We start from the raw sequence: 13230 nt of genomic DNA, 5'->3' as shown, positions 1-13230 counted from the left end.
CCTATTTTTGGAAAACTGTTTTTTTGAACATCACATGCAAGCCATGTTCTTTGGGAGAAACATATATCATCATAAATTTAACAACTGTATATTGAGTACCTATCATGGCTTTGGGTGCTGACTTGGGCAGTGGGGATACATCAGGTAACTGACAGAGGTCCCATTCCTCACAGAGCTTACATTCTAGGGGTGGAAGACAGATAATAAATCAGAAAAACCTAGAGCTAGAAAGAGATAGTGACATGGGAAAAGATAAATCAGGGGAGGTGGATAGGAAGGGGTATTGCAATTTAATAGGATGGTCAAGGAAGCCCTGAGTGAGCAGGTAATGTTTAAACGAAACCTGAAAGAGGCAAAGGAACAATCCCTGCAGATATCTGGGGAAAGAGCAACCTGGGCAGAGAGGAGAACACATGAGCAGCATGGCTAGAGCAGAATGAGCGCTAAGGAGAGAAGCAAAGAGGTGATTTGGGGCAGATTGGGTGGGGCCGAATAAGTCATGGTGTGATATGCCAACTAGACCCTGAAGTAAACAGAGTCTAGAGTTCAAGAGAAAGGTTTGGGCTAGAGATAAACGTTTGGGAGTATTTCGCATAGGGATGATATTTAAAGCCATGAGACTAGATGAGATAACCAAAGGAGTGTCAATTCAGAAGAAAAATGGTCCAAGGACCTTTCCTTGGGGTTCCCCATTGTTAAGAGGACAGGGAGATGGGGAAAAGTCAGCAAGACATGAGAAAGAGCAGCTAGTGAGGTGGGAAGAAGCGCAGGAGCGTGGAGTCCTTGAAGCCAAGTGAAGAGTGTTTCAAGGAGAAGGGAGTGACGGACTGCCTCAAATTCGGCAGACAAGTGATGGGAGGTTTGAGGATAAGTCATTGGGTTGAGCAGCATGGAGGTCTCTGGTGAGCTTGAGAGGACAGTTTTAGTGGAGTCATTGGGAACAAAAACGTAGCTGAAGTAGGCTGAGGGGAAAGGAAAGGAAAGAGTTTGGAAGAGCAAGTATAAGCAAGTTTTTCAAGGAGTTTTTTGATACAAAGAGAAACAGAAATGGACAGTAGCCTGAGCAGGAAATGACATCAAGAGAGAGGATGTTTTTGTTGTTGTTTTGAAGATAAGAGAAACAATGGCATACTGGTATGCTGGTGGGAATGATTCCAAAGACAGGAGTGAATTGCTGGAGTGATGACCTTGAGCAGGTGAGTGATGATGGGATCCAGTGACCTTAAAACAGGAACGTGGACAATTAATCACTGATAAGGAGAGAAGGCAGAATACATAGGAAGACAGTGAGAGATGTTATGGGAACTTGTAAAAGTTTGGTCATAATCCCTTCTATTTTCTCAGTGACCTGAGAAGCAAAGTCAGCAAGGAGGATGGGGAAATATTGGGATTATGCAGAGCACACTGCTTTTTCTGCCAGAAGTGGTACAATTCGACAAGGTCTGAATCATTAGTCTGGATGAGCTACTGAGCTACTTAAGTTCAGCATGAACTGAGGAAAAGCTGGAGGGCTTTTTCTGTCTCCTGGACACATATGGCCATCAAGGGCAGCTCTTACAAGCAGACAGAGGGCAGCTGTCTGTCTGCTGCAATTGAAGGCCTTCAGGAAGCATGCACTGGGTTGTCAGAGGGCTTTGCAATGGCTCTGGGAGATTCCATTGACTTTTTAGAGAGAATTGAAGGGAACAGGAGAGACACAGAGAAACATCAATGTGAGAGGGACACATCGATTGGTTGCCTCCCGCACGCTCCCAGACCAGAGCAGGGGATCCAGCCTGCAACCAAGGTGCCTGTCCTTGACTGGAATCAAATCGGGGACCCTTCAGTCCAAGGGCCAATGCTCTAACCACTAAGCAAAACAGGCCAAGGCAGAAATTCATTTCTTTGAGTCTTTAAGACTTTGTGGTATTAAATATTAAAATAAAGCTCCTTTAGGAGAAGTTACACCTTATGTTAGTACCAGCTAATAGTTTAACGGTTTAATTATTACATAGCTTTGTAACCATGAACGTCAACTGAGAACAAAGCCACACATAAATGGAATGAAGGTTTTTCACTCAAATGTGGCAGAGAGAGAAGACTTTATATACAAGTTTTCCAGAAATCTAACCATTTTTAGGATGAAGAGGGGGGAGTACAAACATGACAGGATAAAGGCACTGCTGAAAGAGGAGGTAAAGAGATGCTGTGAAACCTTAACACTTTTGTGGGGGGCTAGCACCATCCCTCTGTATGAACAGATATGCTATTATACAACACCTTGGTTTGCACCCAGGTTTTCTCACTTAAGTCAAAACCCTGTAGTGACCTCTATGTATCTACTCTGCATGTTTGGTTCAAAATGTCTAGCAAATCACATTACACTATCTCAAAACAACCCAGATGGAAAGAAAAAACGGATATCCTGGGAAAGTACCCCTCAAGTGCAGTATCGCAGTGCACTTAAATTTTAATTTCTATTAAAAATTGGGATAATTTTAATAGCCTAACTGTTCCAGGTCTAAATTCCTTTGATTTATTATGGGTAAAAATGCAAAAAGATGAGGAACTAATTACTTTCTTGAGTTCAAAATGCTTTATGGCATTGTATAGAAGCTCTGCATATGCATAAATAAATGGAACCTCTTGTTCAAAAAGCATTAAGAATTTCAAGACCGAGACAATGCAGCATTAAACCAAGCGTGGGACTCTTGTAAGCTCGAGGCTCTTTGTGACTGTGCAGGTCTTATGGCCACGAAGCTGGCCCTGGCCAAGAGCTGTCCCTAGGACTTGAAGGAATTGGGGTGACTGCTGTGTGCTTTTCTGCCCTAAATGTCATGGTCAGGAAAGACTGTGAGAAATAGACTGAGGGGTAAAGGGAGTAACTTCAAAAGAGCCCATAAACATCTCTACCCCAGGCACCCAGGCAGGTTCCCAGGGCCTTCAGGGCCCTCTTCCACAGTCTTCACTTCACCTGGATATTTGAAGGCTTCCCATCCCCCCGGGGGGCTGGTCCTTTGAACCCGATTTTACCTCTGTCCAAATATGAGAAGGGAGCAACATGGTATGCCCTGGACTCTGCACTCCTAGGAGCTCATGGTGCTGAGATTAATCTACCATAAAAAACATTATGATTTTCTCTGAGCACATGGGGTGAAGAACTCTCTCTCTTCTTCAACAGAGGAGCAGAAGGAAAGTATTTGCTCTCTGCTCATCTGGGTAAGCTCCTGGTGTCATATTGTTACACTGCACAGAACCAGGACAGAACTGATTTGACAGAGCAGTTACAAAGTGAAATCCATCAGCTAAGCCGGCAAGAGCCATAAGAAAAACATGCCGGGCAGATAGTTCATATTATTATAAGAGCAACACATCATACAACATTATGTACTTGAGAGTCCTGGTTTGACCAAGGGCATAAATATATAAGTGGCATTGGCGTGCACTTTCTAACTGGGTTGCATGTTCCATTACGTTGCACATGATTATAGAAGAAATTAACCTTCAGAAATGGTGGTCCCAAATTAATATTTTTTTAGTAAATGACAGTTTTTACCCAAACTAGAGAAATCACCATGGATTTCTCACCCAATTAATTCCATTATTTTTCTTCATTCTATGAAAATTTAACCCATACATATCAATAAAAAATACAAATTAATATCAGTATCATATAGACCAATTATAATAAAATACAAGTTTAATTTTATAGAACTTTGTTTCTTCAAGACCAAAAATCTTACGATAATGAAAAGATGTGGCAAGACTGAAATAATAGTTACTTTAGCTCTTAGTCATCTCACCATGAGTATTTCCATCATTTAATGCTGGGTTGAACTTTTGCATATAATATCAGCATGATTTGAACATAATTTGAAGTTTTATTATTATGCTAAATTTGAGTAGTTTAAAAAACTGCTAGCTATTTAAGATTGACAGGGAACTTTCATTTTCCCCTTAAGAACTGATTATTTATATCTTGAATTATAATTTTTCCCTTTACTTTATTTCTTTTATTTTTATTTTTCAATTTTTTATTAAATTTATTGGGGTGACATTGGTTAATAAAATTGCATAGGTTTCAGGTGTACAAGTCTATAATACATCATCTGTATATTGTATTGTGTGCTCACCACTACAGGTAGTCTCCTTCCATCACCATTTATCCCACCTTTACCCTCTTCTACCGCCCCCCACCCCCATTTCCCTCTGGTAATCACCATACTGCTGACAGTGTCTATGAGGATTTTTCTTTGCTTAACCCCCTCACCCTTTTTCTCCCAGCCCCGCAACTCCCCTCCCCTCTGACAGCTGTCAGTCTGTTCTCTGTATCTATGAATCTGTTTCTATTTTGCTTGTTAGTTCATTTTGTTCATTAGATGCCACATATAAGTGAAATCATATGGCACTTGTCTTTCTCTGACTGGCTTATTTCATTTAGTACCTTTATTCTATTTTAATTCAAGCTTTGATGATCTTAATAAATGTCATTTTATTTTATTTATAGGATTCCAGAAATATTTGTTTTTACATAATTTTATAGTAGGATTTTAGCTCCACTTAATATAACACCAAATGTTTTGTCATCTAACATGAGATTACTATTCTTATTAAATATAAAATGATCTCCCAAATTACATAATTACAAGACAATATCTTACATCTTTTTAATACTTTATAGTTTACAAAGCACGTGCCTACACGTGATTTCATTTACTTGTTCCTGGGAAGAATTCCATTTTATGGACAAAGATTAGGGAGGTTCACAGTAAACGGTGACACTAAACTTAAGCCAGTTCTTCCAAATCAGTGTCCTTGCATTTTCCACGCTACACTGACCATAGTGTTCCTCAGTGATGTGAAGAGAAATGTCCCCAATTTGAAATGAAAGCAAGCTCAAAGCCAAAATGCTAGTGACCCATCTGCTGGGCCTGTTAATGACAGTATAGGTTCCAAGAATGAACCTTCCTTCCTCAGCAACTAGCTTGAGCTCAAATGTGGTTTATAAGTGAAATGTGTAATTAAATATAACTATTAAAATGGCTATAAATTTATATCATGAAAGAGCATGTGCAAGCTTCTTTGATGCAGTTTAAATATGTCTCGTTTCAGATATTTCCATGGCTCATTTGGGATTGTCCCAGGAATTTTACTGAGTAGCCTTCCTTATCTCGGACCACCAAGTTTTAGGGTGCCATCTCCCGCACTTAATTTATAGGGAAATTAATTCAGTGCTCTGTGTAGTGTCATTTCTCTCTCCCTTTTAAGACGGAATAAAATTTTATGTACAGTGAAACTTTGTAAACTGAAGCTTTTTCAAATAGCAGCCAGTAAGGTTTCCCAGATAGATATTTTTGTGTGTGTGATATAAGCAGGGGTTCCTGAAGAACAGGGTATTACTGTGGAATACAAATTGGCTCAGCTGAGATGAAAGTTTAGCCAGTGCACCAGCACAATATCTATTTTTCTGAGAAAAGGACTTCTTCCACTGGTCTACATCTTACTCACCGTTTGGAAACAGTGCTTGGCACATGGTAGTTGCTTTGTAAATATTTGTCGAGTGAAAGAAAAGTAATTGCATCTGTTCTTGAATCTGTATTTGAATTTTAACACCGAATCCCTCTCCCAATTTGACTTCAATGATGCAATGCTATTGGAAGTTTTTTCATGAAATAAAATGTAAGACCTGTAATAATGTCATTTTTTTCTGCATGATGCAGAACTATTATTTCTTTAAATGGTTTTCAAAGCCACATTTTTCTTCCAGATACTGTTGCAGTGACTTTGAGCAGCACTTGTTCAGAATGCACAGTTATTAGTTTTCTGGTTCCAAGGTCATTCTTTGAGTTGAAAATCTGCAAGCTGATTTAGCTTAGACTGATCTTTGTATTTCATTTTTCTCAAAAAAATGTTTAGTTTGGGAACACTTCTGACCTCATTTAAAGCCAGTCTCCATACTTCTATTATATTTTTCTGTGAAAAAATCACCCCTGGTCCAGTGCTTGGTATATAGCAATTGTTTGTTAAATTATTATTTTTTAATGAATAAAATACGCATCTGGTATAAACTGAGGAGAAATTGATCAGACGCCTACTAAACACACCTTTCTTCAACCAGCCATTGATCTCATGCTGCTTTCACACTTTCTCCCCTATAGTGGCAGAAAACATGTGATCCTAGAACTTAAAAGTAATTTCTTTCCATTTTCAACAGTCATTTAAAATGAGCCCCTCATTCTCTCTGTGCTTCTCTCCTTGCTCTGGGGATGCATGGCAGAGTGGGAGAAGTGTTTTGACTTTTCTCTGTCCTCTAAGTCTTCCCTGGATCCACTGCAATGTTTCTTGGTCACTTGGTCTCTGGGCATCTGCACTGATGGCCTTGGAGTGTGGCTGGTCCTGCTTTTGCCTCTGAGAGTAGGGTCTCTGGACTCTTCCCCCACTAGTGCACCCTGACCCAGGCATTTCCCACCCATCAGACCACTCAGTGCTTCTAAATGAATGAATAAATGCACTCAGGGTTAAACCATCATCTCTTCCCACTCCTTCCAAATCTATCTTTTCCATCTTTTTCCTGTTCCATTATCAATCAGCTAGATGGGAAGGGGAAGGAGGGGCAGGTGGTGGTGGGGAGTGTGAGGGTGGGCAGGGGAGTCAGATGTCCCATTATGGTAGAGAGGTCGATATAATTCTAATAAAGTGATTTTAATCAAGTAGAATATTATGCGTCATTTTGTTGTTATTTATTCCTTCTTTTGGAAAGATAATATGACCATATTGTAAACAAGTTGGAATAAGGGGAAAAATATAAGAGTTCCACTATTCTAACACAATTTCTATTAACATGTTGGTATATATTTCTTCTGTTATTTCCTCCATTCATGATAATTTAAGTTGTAAAAAACACAATTTTTTAAAAAAATGTACCATTTCGTCTATTGGAGAAATTATACTTGAAAACAAATGCATTCAATTATTCCATCAACTAATAGTTACTGAGTTCCAAATATCTGAGAATCACATGCTAGGTACCATGGAGATATGAAAGATTAATTGGACACACTTCCTACCCTCAAAAAATTACCGCCTAGAGGGAGAACCAAGGCTTGTACATAAATATATAAAAGGTAGCAAGTGATAAATGCCGTAATAAAGATAGAAACTTACTGCTCTGGGGAATCACATTTCTGTAATATCACTTTAAAACCCACACCAACAAGTTAAGTCATTAATAATGTAAGTACTAAATGCCAAGGCATTCTTAATGATTTCATCATATGGCATCTTATAATGGTCATTCATAGTAATACTTTCTACCAGAATTTTTCCTACTCAACATCAATTTGCTGAGTATTAGAAGTTTTATTTATTTATTAAACAGTCATACAAAATCATCTGCAAGATTTCCTGACTCACATTGGAACACTCTGTTGCTTTTAGATGCCATTTTCTAAGCTTATAATATATTCATTACACTCCTCTTTGGATAACTTAAAGTGGTGTAGTTGATGTAAAAAAAATATTAAGAAATCCCTAAGTTCTAGTATGCAGTAAAACTGCACAGGAATCATTCTGTATATGGCATGCAAAGCAACATGGTGTTCTGTCGGAAAATGTGCTACCCAAGGTATTTCCATTCTTTCCATGCTCTAAAGAGACTCAACGGCTATAAAATTTGTATCTTTTCAAAGTACGACCTTTTTTTCTCCCATGAAAATGTGTGAGGGTTTCTGTAGTTTTCAAACCCAGTATCACCATAATCATTTTGTGTGGTTTTAAATTGTTCTGAATATATTTGATCTTGGACAAAAAAACTGTTTCATCTTGTTTACCACTTTTTATGCCAAAGATAAAACTGCTGGTATGTGGCTCATAAATTTTATTAGGTTTTATATATGCATTAAACTAGCAAGATGTCTTATTTTTATAAACTCATTACAACAATGTAAATAGTAGTAACAATAAAAATTTGCATTTAAATAATTCTTTTCTCCTGAGAACCCTGAGTGCTTTTTAACATCAATTAATGCCGGATGGCAGCCTCATTACTCCCAACTTCTTTTTATAATTCCATCTTTATAATGTGTTGCTTTAGGTTTTTGTTTCTAGTCGATGTTAATTACCAGGCTGACTATTATCAGGCCTCATATTTGCCTCCAAAACCATCCCTTTTTGAGAATTAATTACATAAGAGAATGATATTGCTCAGTAGAATCTCTGTGACTGAAAGTTCTGCTTTGACCAGATACACAGTAAAAGTCATTCCATGGCTTCACTTTCAATCAAAATCTTATCGAAGTCATCAGATTACATATTATTAAGAATTGCCAAAAGTTATTTTTTATCATTAACAACTTCTCCTTTTTAACCACCAAATATTTCATATAAAGAAGTTACTGACACACTTAGAAAGCTGTACCTTTAAAAGTATCATCCTTGGGTGGTTGCATGTGTCTTGTCTAAGAGTAGAGGTGCTTAACGCGGGACTCACAGATAGGTTCAGGGCTCTGTGACCCTCTAGAAGGGAAAAAAAACACAACACAAATGAGGCCGTCACAGCGGCTGGTGCCAAACTCTTCAACCTGCTATTCCAGGGGGACCCGCCTGGACCCAGGATCCAGTTTTGTTTTGCGGATCCAACCTGAGCTCCAGCTCTGAAGCTTCTTTGGGATAGATTGTGAATTCAGAGCTACTTTTCTGATCTTCTTTTGACACTTAAGAGATTCTGTTGTACTTAATTACTTAGAATAAATTTTATTTTCTTTGAAACAGCTTCCTAAAAAAATTAGGAAAGTTTATTAAATGCTTCATCTACGCCTTCATTTGTTATTGTAAATATTTAAAACAAACAGTTCACAAGTGCAACTCTTCTGTTGTAGAAGAAAAGCTATGAGGGAGAGGACAGAATGAATATCAGGCCGCTAGTTTTTGACACTGCAGTCACTATATACACATTCTGCCAACCTCGAGATGATGAATTACTGTAACTTAGCTCTGCCAAGTGCCCGGTTTCTAGAATCTAAACTATTGCATTTTTCATGAGTTTGCTTTTGAAGCCAACATCTCATTTCTGGCTACTCCAGGGAAATCCCAAACCACGGGACATTTTAGCATGTGCCAAAGTTTTGCAACGTACAAGTTTTGTTTGAAACACCAGTCTTGTGTATATTATATTCCATCTAGTTAAAACAAGCAAATACATAGAAAATGAAACTGCATCTTCACTATTATATGTGTGCATAGACTATTTCAACTATTTCATCAGTCTAGGGAATTCTGATGATTGAAATTCTGACCATTTTTATTGGTTGTGTACCATGTGCAGAGGGCTATAAGGGGGCTAGAACAGATGTACCATTAAGCTACCAAAGCTGGATGCCAGGCATTTTTTATAACATGATCTCTAAAGGTCAAAATAATCCTGTCAACTAAGAATTATTTTCCCAGTTTAACATACAAGTAATTGAGGCTCAGAAAAGTTTGATAAATGATTTGAACTCTCTGAGCTTATTAAATGTAAAAGTATGATTCAAATCTAGATACTAATTCCAAAGCCTCCATTCTTTTGACTGCCTTCATAATTCACTGTACCCTTAAATTTCTGGGACACTTTGTGAAATTTTAGTTGTGTTTTGTCTCTTTTAAGAGTTGTTGAATGAACCCTTTGGGTAAGAGCTCCAAGAGTCAAATGTAATCCAACTTTTTTTTAGAGAGCTTCTCCCTGAATTTAGTATTAGAGCTAGTTAGACATTCTTTTACCCTTTTTTTTTTTTAAGACTCTGGGCCTTGGGATACAACAGTCATACAAAAGATTACGCCCCTTTGCTTTGAGATGCTGCTCCCTGTTTTTTATTTAGCTAAGATGTAAAACACCAGTTCAATGCATTACCTGTTTGATTATTTTGAACAAAGAAACCAACCAAGTCAGTTTAAAAAGCAAAAATACACCTATTAGAATGGCTAACATTTTAAAAAAAGTGATAACAGCAAATGTTAGCAAGAATGTGGAGCAAGAGGAACTGTGTTATTCACTGCTGGTGGGAACAGAAAACGGCACAGTCACTTTGGAAGACGGTGTGGCACTTTCTTATAAAGCTAACACAGTTTGACCATATGATATAGCAAGCGTACTATTTGATGTTTACCCAAATGGGATGGAAACAGGTCCACAAGAAAACCTGAACACAAATATTTACAGAAGCTTTAGGAATAACTGCCCCAAACTGGAAGAAACCAAGACGTTCTTAAAAAATGGTGACCAAATAAACAAACTGTGGTACATTCCTACTATGAAATATTAGAAGCTATCAATACACAGAAAGACATGAAGTAACCTCAAATGCATATTGCTTAGCGAAAGAAGCCAGTCTGAAAAGACAATATTCTATATGATGCCAACTTTGTAGGATTTTGGAGAAGGCAAAACTATGGATACAGTAAAAGGTAAAAATAAAATTTAAAAAATCAGTGGTTGTCAGGGATTAGGAAAGGGAGGAAGGGGAGGGATGGCTCGGTGGAGCACAGTTGCATTCTATCCTGTGCAGGTTACCTCCTTGTACCTTAGTAGTTTTCAAATAGTGCTGAGACTCTTTCAATCAGACCCTTCCATGACCAGGAGGAGGAGAAGAAGGGGCCTAAGGCATTTCCAAACCCAAGTTTCTGTGTCTAGAATTCTTCTTTTGAAATGTATAGAGCTGTTATTCCTATATCACTGATAAGAAATTTAACTATAAAATTATGCTTTTACTTCTTAGATGGGTTACAGTGAAGAGTTTAGGTTTAGTTCAGTCCCTGTGTCTACAGAACACAGACTCAGAGAAAACAGACTCTATCAAAGGTCAGGACTCACGTCTTATGATACCGAATCCAGTGCTCTTATCAAAAAGAATGCAATCTTTTGGATGGCTCCATAACCATACCTCTGAAGTCTGGCTTTCCTGTTTGCAAAAGTCAAAGCCTGGGCTCCACTGTTTTAATAAATGTTTTAAAATTGTTATAAAATCATTGTAGAAAATTTAGCAAGAGAAGCAGCAGGAGGAGTTGGAAGAAGAGAGAAAGAGAAGGAAAGAAGAAGGGAGGAAGGGAGGGAGGGATGGGTGAAAGGAGGGAGAAAAAAAAGAAAAATCACGATCTCACCACTCTGAGGTAAGGAATATAAACATTTTAGTGTTCATCATCCTGGATGATTGGTAATATTCTACACACCCTTGTAACCTGCCTTTTTCTGTTTAACATCTTTCCATGGGAGACGACGTAGCCAGAGTTAGAAGGTGGCAGGAACTGTGTAGCTAGTGAATGAGAGTCCAAGCTTTAGAACTAGACCTGGTTCATATACCGGCTCAGTTCCTCAAAAGCTGTGTGATCCTGAGCAGGCTACTCAACCTTTCTGTTTTTTCAGTGTCCCATCTATAGAATGGAGATAAAAATAATAACTGCTTCTTCATAGGGCCCATTGTGAAGACTCAATGGCTTACTGTATCTAAAAAAATAAATAAACTTATAACAGTGCCTGGCTCAAAGTACACCCTATATCAGTCAGGGTTGGTAAAATTTTTCAGTGAAGAGCCAAATAATAAACGTTTAAGGCTTTGCAGGGTCCTATGGTTTCTGTTGCAGCCCCTCAATGATGCCCTTGTAGCACAAAAGCAGCTATAAATGAATGAGATGGCTGGTTCCAATTAAACTTTATGGTACTGCCTGACCGGGCGTGGCTCAGCGGTTGAGCATCGACCTAGGATTCCAGGCGATCGGGGTTCGATTCCCGGTCAGGGCACATGCCCAGGTTGTGGGCTCGATCCCCAGTCTGGGACCTGCAGGAGGCAGCCGATCAATGACTCTCTCATTATTGATGTTTCTGTCTCTCTCCCTCTCCTTTCCTCTCTCTGAAATCGATAAAGATATATTTTAAAAAATAAATAAACAAATAAACTTTATGGTACTGAATTTGAATTTCATATCATTTTCACATTCATGAATATTATTATTATTTTGATTTTTTCAACCATTAAAAAATGTAAGCACTCTTAGTTCACGGTACGTACAAAAACGGGCAGTAGGCTGGGCTTTTGGGCCATAGTTTTCTTATCTCTCTTCTATGTAATTAATAGATATTATTGTGTCCTTATTATCTTTCTAGAAGTTCTTTCTAATGCCTGCTTATAACAAGAGTGTTTGGATGTCCTATAATATACTTGGTCCCCTACAGCTAGACTTTAGATTATTTCCTGTATTCATTATATGTCACCAATGAATATCTGTGTAAGCTCTTTGTGCACATTTATTATTACATCTGTGTCCTAACATGTATTTAGTGTAGCTATCAAAATGGCAGGCAGAGCAGCTAGAAAGAGACTCTGAAGAAGCAGCCTTGAAAATAAATCTTATATAGTTATAGCCAATTTCAAACATGTTAGAGGAGCTTTATAACATATATTCACATACATTGAACTATGTACTACAGTCATATATATATACACACACACCCCCACACCCCCATATATATATATATATACATATATATGTGTGTGTGTGTTTATATATATATATAAAATCATTTAGTCTTCAAAACAATCCTAGGAGGTACAGGTGCAATCATCAGCAGTAGCCCCATAGTGCAAAAGAAGAAACTGAGGCTAGAAAAGCTCAGTAACTCCCAAAGGTCACACAGCTGGCCTTAGCAGAGGCAGGAGTCAAACCTGGTCTGCCCAGCACTGCAGCCGACGATCTTGAACGCAGTGCTGAACTGCCCCTTCACTGGTGAGCCCTGGCACTCCTCGGCACTCACCTTACAATGTACCTGGGGCGTTTTGTGTATTTAGATCAGTCTGGCACGCAGGAGGGACCTCAGGCTCTAAAAACAGGCACAAATTCTATCCCATAACGGTCACTTGGGTGGAAACGGTGACTGCCCACCTAACCTTGTCTTTCCCCTCCAACCCTCCCCTCATGCCAACTCTTCATTAACTTGCCCTGCATTTCTTACCCCAATAGTCGTCCTCTATAAACAGTAAAGGCTGACTGGAGCACACTTTCACATCTTGTTTTCCACGTTAAGGTCCCAACTCTACCAAATTCACGTGGCAAATTCGGTGGAGCTTCGCCTACAGGGTAGGGCCCTGCGTCGCCTTGGGAATGCAAATTTCGGATCAATGCTCTCCTTTGAAAACAAAACAGTGGCTTGGGTCAAGGTCCCTCCCTCGCGGCGCCCCGCTCGGGCGGCGGCGCGTCCCCGCGGGCGGCGCCCCGGGTGCGGGC

Source organism: Miniopterus schreibersii (assembly GCF_964146895.1).
Source record: "Miniopterus schreibersii genome assembly, chromosome: 6".
Lineage (NCBI taxonomy): Eukaryota > Metazoa > Chordata > Mammalia > Chiroptera > Miniopteridae > Miniopterus > Miniopterus schreibersii.
This window is presented reverse-complemented; position numbering follows the sequence as displayed.